The sequence below is a fragment of the Vanessa atalanta genome, chromosome 1 (assembly GCF_905147765.1).
Source record: "Vanessa atalanta chromosome 1, ilVanAtal1.2, whole genome shotgun sequence".
In the NCBI taxonomy this organism is placed as follows: Eukaryota; Metazoa; Arthropoda; class Insecta; order Lepidoptera; family Nymphalidae; genus Vanessa; species Vanessa atalanta.
In genome coordinates, this window is record NC_061871.1 from 13,885,209 (window position 1) to 13,900,002 (window position 14,794).

General features: G+C 32.0%; 1 protein-coding gene across 3 annotated transcripts in view; it reads left to right on the plus strand.

Annotated features, from left to right (window-relative positions):
• LOC125066146 (uncharacterized MFS-type transporter C09D4.1) overlaps positions 1–14,794 on the plus strand; it is a 61,725-nt gene that overhangs the window by 35,102 nt on the left and 11,829 nt on the right. The window lies entirely within an intron of this gene.

Sequence of the window (14,794 nt, forward strand, 5' to 3'; positions counted from 1 at the left end):
TGTATTATTATTACGAAGACACAAATTATTTATATATTTAACATGTATAACGGAAATAATGAACGAATCTTTGCAATTTAAGTGGTCGAGAAGATTAACTACTGAATTTCTTGCTAGAACACTGGTTTTGAGATCATATTTTAATTGAGTGTAATAAAAAAAATTTTTAAAAGGTTATATATTATTCGTAAAGGCAGTAGTAGTAGTAGGTAGGTTCGTAACTTGGTGGTAGGGCTTTGTGCAAGCCCATCAGTTTAGGTTATATCTGATGAGTCACCCATCTGGGTTATTTAAAATACCTTAAAAAACGTTGGTAAGACCGATATGCAAAATAGTTAGTAAAATTACGTCTATTTACAAAATAAATTTGCCTTTGTTCCTAATTCTAAATATATGCCTTTCCAAATATTCAATTGTTTTCCGCATATTTCCCAAAATTTCAGCATTTTCTTGTTATTAAAAATTTAAGTTATTTCAATGAAATGTATATTATTATCGTTGTTTAAGTAATTGGAATAAGTAAAATAGTTATTGTAATTTAGTTTGTATTTCTTATTTAATTAAATCATATGACTAGATCGTAATCAGGTGTATAATGCAATTAATACATATTTTAAAACTAGAACCCGCGCCAAGACGAGCCAAGCTAAGCATAATTATACTACTAAGCTATTCTTGAATATTTTTTTTTAACCCTTACAACTTGGGTTTATAATGGTATAAAGAAAGTTCTAGAAATATGTTGTCAATAGCGGACTTATTAAACATATAAAGTTTTAATTGAAGTTATAATTGAAATGACGACCTCCGTGGTCGAATAGTGTGTACACCGGTTTTCATGGGTACGCTACTGAGGTCCCGGGTCCGATTCCCGGCCGAGTCGTTGTAGGAAAAAGTTCATTAGTTTTCTTTTCTGTCTTGGGTCTGGGTGTTTGTGGTATCGTCGTTACTTGAGTCTAAATTACATCTAACACCTTTTGGACAGAGTAAATCCTATGGTCTCGTCTTGCCAACTTTTACATGAAAACTAGCTGTGACCACGACTTCGTGCGCGTTTGAATTTATGCCCAAATTTTTTGCCCAAGTTACTCCTTATTACTACTATCAGCTCAGCATCTGCCAGTGAAAGTCCCGTCAAATTCCGTCGAGCCATTCCAAAGACTGGCCGGAACAAACAGAGAGACAGACAAAATTGAAAAAAAATGTTATTTTGGTATATGTATCGTGAATAAATACATATATGCATTTAGTAAAAAACACAAAGACACTCCAGTTTTATTATACGTATAGAAGATGTTTTTGGTGGTGTATATTATAAGCAAAAATCGGTTATTTTTAACTAGTGAAAACCTTCATTAATCCCGAGTTCTATAGGGTATAAATCATATTTATATCATTTTTTTTTTCTTTATTAACAACTACACTCGTGCCGCGACGGGTAGTAGTACTAGTACATAATAAAAAAGAGCAGGCATTAGACATATCAAACGGCTCTAGGAATCAACTTACAATATTGGATTTTCTATTTGAGTCTTCTGTATGTCTTGTCTAGCACAAGTTTTCAAGTCTGTCCTCCCTGAACAATAGGTAACGCCGAACAGCAAACTGAATTGTTACTGGGAAACAGATATCAGCCGTTAATCAATATGGAACTAATACCGTTCCTACAGTAGTAGAATATATTACATTAATATACATCATTGAGCGTTAGTAATGAAGATTTAATTTGATTTAATTTTTCGTTTTAAGTAAGTATTAATATGATACATATTAAAATAAAATCTCTACGAATTATACAGTAGATACTTACACTATAATTTGTAATAATGTTCTAGTTTGTTGCGTAAACTATATTTACGTAGGATTTTAGGTTGAAAATCGTCAAGACTCTGTTTAATTTGACTCAAGGAATCCCATGCCAACTATTATTTGAAGTCATTCGTTGCAGGAGAAATTTTGCTAAGAACGGTCCAATTGCGCGTATGTCACGTTCGTACAATAGTTGTGTAGAGCACTTGGCGATCTTGAACGTTGACTGTGAGAGTCTTTCATTGTTACTGTAAAAGTTTGCAAGTTGTAACATCTCTCAGATTTAGTTATTTTCTTTACATCGATATTGTTTTGTACACATTTTTAATTATTTACTTTTAAAAATAGATATTATGATCTTTAATTAATACTAATTTACATCGAAAGGTTACCAAAATATCAGATAATCTATTATATTAACAATTTTTTCCTTTTTAAATGTCATGTCATGTAAGTATTTGTACTACTGTTGAATATGTATATAAAATAAATATATCTATATCTTTTTAAATAACCACAAAGTTTAAAAAAAGAAGCTATTCGAGCTACCAACCTACTTATGTATATACATATATTCTAGAATCCAGTGTGTTCAACATTCATCCTTAATGTCAATTAAAATGAAATAAACTCGACCTTTTTTGTGTATACCGCTGTATAATACCTCTCAAACCATATAAGTTTAATTCCTTCCTTGTAACATAAATATCAAATTAGTAATATTGCGGAAAAAATTTAATAACTATCCAGATATTGTGTAGACTTCAAGGTCTCGTTCATACATAGTTGGTTTTAAAGATTAGTATCAAATAAGCCATAAGTCCGTTCTATAGACGCACGTTATAAAAATCGTAAAGATTTTAAATCGAAAACAAAATCATCGTGATATAATGTTTACTCTCTACGTAGGAACTAGAATGTTTTACAACATAACAAGATGTTATAAAATTTGGCATGAGATATAAATATGGATTATGTTAACGATATTTGCGTTGAATAGCAGAAATTTTATTAACTAATCCCAGCAATGATCTTTATTATTTGAGTTGAAATATTTTTTGCGTTGTTATATATAGGTGCTGAATTTGCGCTCATAAAAGTGATTAACTGGCTGAGTGTATAATTGTTTTTAAATTCGCAGTGATTCTAGTTGCGTGGCTTTTTTATGGATTTAGTTGCAGTCATTGTGTTTAAAACCATTAAAATAGCATTAGCATTAGCAGCCTGTAAATTTCCCACTGCTGGGCTAAAGGCCTCCTCTCCCTTTGAGGAGAAGGTTTGGAGCATATTCCACCACGCTGCTCCAATGCGGGTTGGTGGAATACACATGTGGCAGAATTTCGTTGAAATTAGACACATGCAGGTTTCCTCAAGATGTTTTCCTTCACCGCCGAGCACGAGATGAATTATAAACACAAAATAAAAATTCAGTGGTGCCTGCCTGGGCTTGAATCCGAAATCATCGGTTAAGATGCACGCGTTTTAACCACTGGGCCATCTCGGCTCAAATAGACAGTCTTCTATTATTCTCCCTCATATATTTATTCCTTTTAGGTTGTTAACGAAGAGCCTAGTGTTTTATTTATAGGACTAAAATGCGAACACAAACCCTGGTTACTTTTTATAACAGATAGGTAGACGGGCTAATTTGTCATCTAGTATATCTTCACCATCACCTAAATATCATTAAACATTCCTTACGTCATCTTGGGGACTGAGATGTCATGACACTTGAGCCTGTAGTTACACTGGTGCAAGCACCTTTTCAACCGGAACACAGTATTGCTGTTTGGCGGTAGAATAAGTGATAATTGCGTGGCACCAACCCAGACAGGCGTTATCAAGTATAGTATTATTTAGCCTGACTTATTTTGGCAAAAATATAGAAAGAAAGAAATAAATGTTTATGCACAAGTGTGCAAACGGAGGTGTCTCTCACTCTCTAGTCCTTAACTCTCATAATAATCCAATGTGACAGCAAATCCCACATGACCGAAAAGAGTTCAGACGTTGAAACCAACGGATTTAAGTGCGTACCCTGGCATAGGAGTCTTCACATTTCCAGACTTTTAATGATAATTTTTCGATAGAAAAATCCTATGACTTTTTATCGGCACAACCTGGAGTTTGAAGCCAGAACCTCGGGAACTGCGCCCATATTCGATCATCGTTATATACTAACAGGAGTATAGTAGGAAACTTTATTAAAGTAGGTTTGAATGTATGGTAATAATATTAAAGGAAACATTATTCGTTTTATTAGTTTTTGTTTCACATCGAACACAAATTAGATTTTTTACGAACAAACATAACAACTACCGCCATGGCATTTACTAATGATAATATTTATATCATTATATCTTAATATTCTCAATTTTGTATACTTTACAATTTAAATTTAATGCAATTAAATATATAAAAAAGTACATACATATATGAATTAATAATTTTTTTTAATTGCAAATAATAAAAAGACGTAGCTGATTATTATGTATTTAGTTGATAAAATGTCTTATCTGATTTGATGATGAGATTTTAATTTGAGAACAGCGTTGCCTGAATTACAGGTCTTTAACATGCTCAGAGATAGTAGATTCGATTGTGTCGTAATTAATAATGTAACTTAATTGAATTTATTGTTTAAATACTAAAACATTTTAGATTTAAATTAAGATTGCCTGTAGTGAAGTTGTAACTTCGTGGCTTTACTTTTAATTCAATACTTCAACGTGATAATTCAAAGGTGATTTATGAGCCTACTTGAATAAACAATATTTGAGTTTAGATTTATTCGTTTTCTTTTCAAATTATTCCAAAAAGTCCCTTGAAAGTAATATTTCAAAGGACTTTAAGATCACATAAAATTAATTTGTTGATTTACAGTTACTTTCAAAAGAAACACGTTACGGTTAACACATATTTAAAACGTAGGAAAATGATTTTTACATAAAATATTTATTGTGAATATTTCGTAATCCTTTTTATCTTTAACGGCTTGAAAGACTTTAATGAAATATTTTATAACAATATCACGGAATGGACGACTAATTTAATCCGTGCGAAGCCGGGAAGGATAGTCGATGAAAATGTGGATTTAACTTGTGGATTTTTACAGCACCCACACAAATACTTAAGTACTTGTAATGCTTAGTAAATGTTAATCTTTAGTGATCTACGCAATGGCAGCTTGCAACAGTAAACAGTGTATTTCCTGGCACGAATCTTGGAATGCAAATTAACGTAATGTAATTTTCTACAGCCGTATTTTTCTTTAACGTCAATACGGATTTTAATGATAAAAACGATAGAAACGATTTGTTAGACACATTTTTATTTTTATATAATAAAGAAAGTCCTATTCCTTCTTGCTAGTTTAAATATACTAGAGACGAAAGTCTGCGACCGTGTCCTCTTCTTTCGAATGTCGAATCAATACGGACAGAAAGAGAAAATTCAGAATAACTATTAACCTAACTACGCAACGTTTAGAACTATTCGCATTATAAAAGAGACGAGGCGATCCTACGTGAGTGATTATTTATTGTAATATAATTTCAACCAAACTCAATAATAAAAACACACACATATAAGTATAATAAAATCGCCAAAAACTAACACGGTACGATACTTTCCTGTTGCCGAGGTATTGTTGAACTTCATGCTGGATTCAAATACAATGGAGAATGACTGTCATCGTCTAAACAAAGACAAAAAGTTGTTATAGAAAAACCATTCTCAAAGCACCGGCTTAAAAAGGAAGTTTGTCAGCAAAACATTGTCTAAAAGTGTCGGTATGTGTAACAAAAAATCTATTTATCTTGGCAAAGATTTATACAGAGATATTTATGAGGCGTTTTTACATTGTTCATCATTTTCATTGACAATGCCTTGACTGTCTTATTCGTTGGACTAGCAAAGTGGGTAGTTAGGCCTGCATACTCCAAGGTCTTATTTGGATCGGGACATTAGAGGATTAATGAGTTCATCTGTCAAGAAAATAGCTTAGTATGTCAGTAATGTTAATCTCTTGTGCCTCAAAAAGCCGTTAGTCCTGCTCTCTTTCTCTCACTGCGGTGTCGTTTGTCGGATTGTGTTTCCTTTCGATGAAGAGAGTGTCCCTTATGTTTGCGCTTACCCTGCACAATTATATTTGCTGTGCAGTTTTATTTTTTATATATCATCGCTTATACTTAATCGCTCATAATATGTCGCCTGTACCTGTGATTTATTTCCTCGGTCGGATTGTTCCAAATAAAAATGCGAATCCAAATTCGAGCAAGTATCACAACGATATCTAATAAGCTGTTTGCTTATAGTTTCGACATAAGAAAACCTGCATATATTGAAATAAATTCTGATGTTTTATCTTTTCTGACTTTCTGTATCCAGTAGGCAGCACCACTCGTAGTAAACCAGCCTATAAGCTCCATGCTGAATCCTACCATCAGTAAATATAAATACATAATACGTACGTTCTAATGATAATATACGCTAGATTATATTCCGGTTTAACGGTGCGTGAGCCAGTATAAATATATGATATAAAATTTAATTATCAAGGGAGATGGCGCATTGATGATGTGAGGGTCAGTTATCTCTTACATAAGCATAGCATAAGCAGCCCGTAAATGTCCCACTGCTGGGATAAAGGCCTCCTCTCCCTTTGAGGAGAAGGTTTGGAGCATATTCCACCACGCTGCTCCAATGCGGGTTGGCGGAATACACATGTGGCTGAATTTCGTTGAAATTAGACACATGCAGGTTTCCTCACGATGTTTTCCTTCACCGCCGAGCACGAGATGAATTATAAACACAAATTAAGCACATGAAATTTCTGTTTACTTAAATTACTAAAAAAACCGACTCTCTGGCGAATGTCTGCGGTTTTTAATATGCTTTGGACAAACCCAACTACTTTTTTGGGATAACCACGAATTGCCTAAAATCGTTTAAAATACCAAGTCATTAATGGTTTTCTAAAATAATAACTTTTGACTATTAACACAATAAAATGACCTTAATCACCTAATTATATAATGACTAATGTACGCTCAGTGGTTGAAATTGTGGTCGACCATAATCATTATTGAAAATTGTAGGAAAATATATACATATGTATTCGCATAATTACTTCGAACACTTACTCATATTCTTATTTGCTTTTATTGATTACTCGAAATCTACTCAGTAGCTTCTTAACAAACAAACAAAAAAATAATACAAAGGAGAAACTGTTTTATCTTTGCCTATAATTTGTGTCTACGTTTCGAAAAGAGTATAATGATATTCTATTTTTGAATTTTTGAATAATTTTATACCACGTTTGACGTAACTTTTTTTTTAAATCGACAGAATTTAATTACAAATGTTATTAATATGTCGTTGGATGTTTTTGTATCGATTAGCATAAAATGAGCATATCCGGATTCGAATCAAATAAGCACAATGCTTATATTTTATTTTCATTAGGACAACCAACAGTAGATACAATATCACATCCAAAATAAAAAAATACATTTCAAAATTATCAAGGCAAAAATTCTACTACTTACAGGTATACTTACAGGCGTCTTCGTTCCGGACATATTCCGTTGAATAAGTTCGCATACTTAATGAGAAAAGTTAATTCCCCGAATTGTACATCTTGCAACGTGGTAGAAGATGCCTTCCATATTATAATGGAATGTGCCTGGAACGAGGACTATAGACAAAATATGTCATTTGTATCACAATTAAAATCTTGTGTAGGATACCTTTATAGCATTTTAACTGATAATTAAATAAAAAAAAAAACCTTACAGGTAATCTCACCATGCATTATCATATTACACAATGTTATTATTGAAAATATGAATTAAACATAAGCATAATAATTAAAAATAAGAAATACAATACATTTTTTAAACTATTATATAATAAATAATAATTAATAATATAAACTATGTGATTATAATAATATATCCAACACATTATAAATAACGATCAATTGCAAGACAGACTCGCGCTCATGCTACTTGAATAGCATGCTAGTTGTATAGCGTGCTACTTCTCTTAGTTTAAAGATGAAGACAGACCAATGCAACCGTAGCCTTATTCGTGTTTTAATTTATGTATACGGAATCCCATACCGCTTAGTAAAAACCCAATGATTCTTGATATACCTGTGTATCAAGTCGTTTTCCTCAATTAAATATGAATTGATACATCCGATCGAAAATGAGAAATACCTTTTTTATTACAAAAACCTAGAATAAATTGTTTTAAATCGTCTGGCTATGCATTGTAATAGCTTAGGTTAATTGCATTTCGAAATTTTAGGTTTTCTGTAATTGACAATTTCTGTATGTTCACGTTAAAAAAAAAAGCCGATTTGTATTAACATTTTATTCGTCTAACAAATATTTATAATTGATTGACGGATTGTTCAATTGGTGTTATGGCTTTGTGCAAGCCTGTCTTGGTAGGTACCACCCACTCATCAGATATTCTACTGCCAATTAGCAATTAAACTTATTGTGTTACGGGGTAACTACAGACACAAGGCACATAACATCTTAGCTCCTGAGGTTGGTTGCACGTTATCTATCTAAAAGGTTAATATTGCTTAAAGCGCCAATGGCTATTGGTGGTGTTGACCACTTACCATCAGGTGCACCATTCACTTGTCTGCTTTAAAATATAACTAATCTGCTCATAATAATGGCAGTAAAAGTAAGGCAAATATTCAGTATATTTAAAAAATATAAAAACTGTGAGAAAAAACTGAAAAATTAGTTCCTGTAAAAGGTAAAAATTTTAAAAGTGTTGCAAGTAAATTTGATTACAAGTGCAGTTTTTTTTTGACGAGAGTCAGCATGTAAACAAAGTAGCCGGAGTTAGTATAATTGCCGGTTCGGCTGACGCTCGAGCACGTTTATAACTCACTGCCCTTGTTTTTAAAGTTATTTCCCTTTAAATTTTTAAACGTTAAATTTTTAAGCGCAATCAGCGCTGGAAACTCTGTAAACTTTAAAACGAGTACCTACTAAGAAGCTCATTGTTTTCTGCAACATTTTTATAATGCAGGATTACATAACATGTGAAAGTGGAAGTTCTTTGGTCGCGATGAGAGTACTGGTTCAAGGTCGACCTTGATTTCAATAAGAATTCTACTTGTAGCGTTTGATTGATATGATATTTTTATTGTATGGGGCGTCTTGTCACAACAAAAATCGAAAGCATAATTGTACATATCATGTCTGTTAAAGCGGAAACAACAGTATATTAATTAGATTCCGCATTTTTTTATGACTCTAACTTATTTTATACTAGTTTTCACTTGTGGCTTCGTCCTGATATATATTGTGTCTGTGTGGTGAAATGCACATCATTATGACACAATGATATATTTTAATGTGTAAAATTTAAATAGAATAGTGTATAAGACTATTTTAATTTATATAACACTTTCACATTATTTGAATAAGTATTAATAATTAATTAGAGAAAATGGCTTAGAAAAAAAAAATATTAAAAAATGCTTATTATGAGTGTACCTTAGAAGGTAGACTGAGGTTACTGGGACTTTTCTGTAGGCTTTGTTAAAACCTAAATTTTTCTTTTATTTTGTTTGGTTGTATTACCTAAGGTTTAGCCAGCGTTAGCCATATAAGCGAACAAAATGGCGTATACAATCGTTCTGATAATAAGACCGATGATATGATTATGATAACCGCATTAAAAAGCCGTTGACTGGTTAATAAGAAGAGAGCAGAGATAAAGACAGAAACAGAGAATGACTTTGTTTTGTTCTATTTATAAATTTTAAATTAACATTGTTATTTTTATTACTAACAGTATTTAAATTACGAATGTCAGTCTCGTGAACAAGACATTCGTAGATAATGTCGAATTATCAACCTATCCCGTTTTAAATACTGTTAGTAATATTTATAAATTATAGAGAATATTAAACTACAAGTGTTCTAAACTAAAATAAAGCGATCGGATAAAATTTATGTTATTCAACAGGGAAGTGTTTTGGGACCAATTTTATTTATATTACATGGCAATCAACTCGGTGTCATTGATTGCAATGGTCAGCGATTGATTTTTCCGGTTATTTTGAAACATTGTACATGGAACAACTGACACAATACTTAGTCTTAGTTACCTTGTTCTGCTCGTGGTTCGGTGGAGCTCTCCTGAGAGATGATGTCGCCGTTCCGTACTTTTCGCCACCACCGGGATTGTTCCTTTGAAGATTCCGCCACCCCGATTCGTTGCGGAGCATTTCAATACGCCACTTGAATGCATATGATAAATTTAATCTGCCACAATTAGGTTTATTTGTCTTACTTCATCGCCAAGCGCGAAAAATATAGAATGATAAGTAAAAATTAAGCATTGCCCAACAAGCTTGCCTGGATTTGAACCCTTGGGTTCAATTTGTGAGTGTTGAAACTAGGGAAATACCCTAGAAAAGGACCAAATTATGCACATAGTAAAAATCTACTGGATATAAAGTGGAAACATTCAGTTTATTCATTTTGTATACAGTCCTGGTTTTCTAAGACTAAGCTAATCGCGTATACTTAGGCTATATTTTCTACACTTTTGTAGACATTTAAGTGTCTGTTTGCCTTTTTTTTTCTTAATAAACGTCTTTTAAAATACTCTCGTTCTTCGCCTCTAATAAAATAGAAAATTTAATTACAATACTCATTTAAACTATTGACATTTCGGATTCTTACATAATAGCCGTAATTCTTTCAAGTCTCTGTTAAAGATTATTCTGAAATCCCATTTAACGACAGTTGTAGAAAACTCTAATGGTTAAGGAAATCGGTTCTTCAACTCACGTTCTCTGGCATTGTGTTAACGTACTTTTTACTTAAAATATTTAGTTTGCATTTTGGACGATAAAACTTTATTACGCAATTCTAGAGGATTTCCTAATACTTGTACATTATTGCTACTAATCCTATGCCTTATATATGACATTAAACACAAAATTAGTAGTGATTGATTATTTTTTAAGAATGAGTATCAATCTAAAGAGAAAAAGTTCGTCATCTTTAAGAAGGTGTCGTGGAATTGTGGTTTAAAATAGTTGGTCGATATAGTATATCTTCTCCTTGAGAGTGAGACTCCTTTGCCCCGTAGTGGGGTATATACTTTTCAACTTGTTGATAGGGCACATTGGGATAGGAAAGCCAGCGGGACAAATAAAGAAACACATTTCTATTTTTAAATAAAAATAAAACTATTGACATAGTCACAAAACATCCAGTGGTCCTGCACTAGGCAAGCCTGTCTTGGGTTGCCTCGGATACCAACTACCGGTTACAATTTCTCGGACGATATACGATCCCATAAATAATTATATAATAATATTTTGTTATATAAAATACAGCAATATATATAAAAATAGAATAATGTGTAATACCTAATAAATAAACAATAATCAGTATAATTGATAAGAGAACTTATATGGAATAATGTAATATGTAAGTGCTAATTTATTGAGAATGGACCCTCAATATACTCCTTATTTAGAAGCTAGTTTAAAGGTGCCAAAAAATGTTCAACCTCGTCGTATGTCATGGAATTTAAGACAAATATTTTTTGTTTTGCTTCGCGAATATTTAATTTTTTGATATTGCTTACACTGGTTACTTTATTGTATACTATATAGTAGTCTTTAAATGTACCGAAGAGTCTCGCAAAGGGAGTGTTTATAAGAGAAATATCCATGCAAAAATGTTCTGTCGTGATGTTCAATATTTGATTTCGTCTTAAGGATAACACTTGAAAAATAGTTCTTAGTTATCGAATAATGATACACGACTCGTTGACTGCTGACCTTAACTTTACAACGTTTTATGATTATACCTATTGTCATTGTCATTGTCATCGTCATGAAATCACACCGTGCCTTGATAATGTCAACAACATTGTATTAACCAATTTGTCTCTATACGTTCTGCACATTCTCGTGATATTGCTTGTTGATCTAGTGGATAACTTATAATAATGAAGATAAAAGTCTTTAAGTTCAATTGTTTTCTAATTTAAGTGATTCACAAGCAACGAGTAATTTTCTTTAGAAATTCTTAAGGATGTTTGCCGTGACTCCAAAAATGTAAAACTTGATATATTTTTTTTCGATTGGTTTTATCGGATTTTCAAAGTGTAACTTTGTTTTCTCCAGCGCGAATGGCTGTGTGATCACTCTTGCGCCAATTTGCCTCGTGTTATCTTTGAATCTATTGTGCTTAATTGCCCAATGATGAAAAGCAAAATTAATTAGTGTTGATTTTCCTAAGTTCCCAAGATATGTTCCAAGTAAGGATTATAGACGTATCGCCTAAGAATAGAAATTTTTTTTAGCAAAATTCATATGGAAAACTGTAAATATACGTAAAATGCTGTTTGCAAATGTAAAACTAAATTTCAGCGAGACACAACTTCAATTGGTCTAGTGGGTACTATAGTCGCCTACAAGCACAACGGAATAGTGTTAAAATGTAAAAGTTTTTATATTTCTTTTTAATTCTGTTCGAGTAAAACCTTTAGAAACTTAAACAATTAATACCGGACGAAACATTTTCTATTTCTAGCTTTTGGTACATTTCCATGCTTACATTTAAATTCACCTTTCATGTGTGTATTAAAACTTGTAACTACAATTTAAACTAATTCCAATTAAGATTGTTTTTTTTAATTAACTTAAGTTTTCTGTTTTCTTACAAATTTTTATAACTAGTTTTTCTTTAAATCTGTGCCTTTTTTTCATAACGTACGAAACCTTTTTACCTATTAGCCTATGAATCCGAATTGTCTGGGCTTTCTTTATGGTTGTTTGTGTACTTTTACACAACAGAATCATACACAACATTTCGCCACTGTTTGAGTTTTACTTTTTTTGTGTAGCATGTTTGATTTTTCATGGTTCCGTTTTCGTCATTTGATTATATATATATATAGATAAAGAAGCGAATGTTCATTAATTGCCTCAATAAACACGTGAGTCTTTGTGATACAGCCGTGGGTTTAATGAGGTTGCGTTACAGAAGAAATAATATTATTAGATTCAGATACCTAAATATTTCATCGGAATTATTTGTTTGATTACATTTGCAAGAAATCTTCCTCAATATATTTTTTTTTATTAAACGCATCGCTCGTTGTCCTTGGTCAAATACGCTTTTGATTTACGACTTACGTGAAATAATTTAGAATTGTCGAACAAAGAAGGAAAATTTTGTTTCCGTGCAAAGAATGAAAATTTTATGACATGTACTGTGCTTCTAAAGATACTTTATACTGAGATATATATACGCAGTAAGTAACGCAGAATATGCTCTGTACTGTGCTACACAATTGTCGCGGTTTCGTTTCTCACTCATTAAAATATATTGGGACAATTCTGGGACACGGTATTCGTCTCTATAATAAGATTCCACAGTTATTTTTAACTTAGCCTATTAAAAAAAAATTGCACTCAATACAAGCTTATATTAAAGATACAAAAGCGTGGACTTGGTATAATTTAATTTAAAATAATTTAATTGTTCTTTACTGACATACTCTGTAATTAAAATGGTGGAAAAGAGTAACTACTGATTTTCTTGCCGGTTATTCTCGGTAGAATCTACTTTTCGAACCGGTGGTAGTTTTACATATAATTCAACACTGTAACTTGACGGTTCAAAGGTGCTTTTATGAGCCTACTTGAATGAAGAATATTTTGATTTTGATTTGTGTGGCTATAAGTGTGTTTGTCGTAATTGGGTAATATGTAGTTTTATTTTCGAACAGCCCCCGATCCGGTCTGTATACCTACATGACTAACCACGACTTTAAAACTTATTATAATTTACATACATAATAGTAGAATTAATGTAACATATGACATTTGGAATTAATTTTATAGAATCCTTGAGGCATTAAGAATAAATATATAAATAAGTAAATATGTGGGACTGTTCGGATTTGTATTTCGTAACCGTTATTTAAGTGCATAGATTATTATTATTATTACCCAATTTTCTAGCAATAAACGTACTAATACTGTTGTGTCCTGTATTGTGACCATTACGCTTAAAATTAATCCGAATGTAATCTCGAGTTAAATTATCCCAGTAGGAATTGATGGATGTGAAAGGTTAATTTATAATAACCGATCTGAGCTAAGAATAAAAACGGTCACAGTACCGCCTACTCACCAATCATTCTACCGTCAAACATAAATATTCTATATTGCTCTGTTCCGGGTTGATCTCCAGATGACCGAAGGCGACCATTAAGCTTCCTAAAATAAATAAACTTACCAGTACCTATCTTTACATACATCTTTACATTTTAAAAAGTAGAGGTTTACATTTCGTATACAGATTAGTTAATATAATAAGTAAGAAGCATGAAACTTTATTTTTGAACTACTGATTAGAAATGAGTAGATACGTATTTAAGCGTTTCTTGATATTTTAGGCCTAAAGGGAAAAATAGGTGTTAACATTTCGCATTCAGGTTAGTCTGGAAGTCTGTAATTTTGAAGTTAGAAGCTCGAAATTTTATTTTTGGGCTACCGCTTAAAATGGGTTTATTCGCATTTAAGCGTTTCTGGATATTCTACCCTAAGGGCTGAAATACACACCTATGTGGTATACAAAGAGGTATTACATTAACGTAACATTTTAAGTTAATTTGTATACCTATATATTCATATTCTACGCGGGCAAAGCCGCGGGTAACAACTAGTAACTACATAATACGTTACCTCGCTTACGGCGCTTTACGGTGTTTTATAAAAAATAATGATAATTTAATTAAGTGGGTAATTTAAATTATTCATTTAAATGTAGGAAAGACCTAATTTCCAGAAGTAACATAAATATCAGATATCTGGTCTCGATGGGGTAAAATAAAATTGAAATTATGTAGGAAGGGAAAAATTGGTGTATTTTTAGGCATAATTCAGTTACATTTAAAATTATGAGAA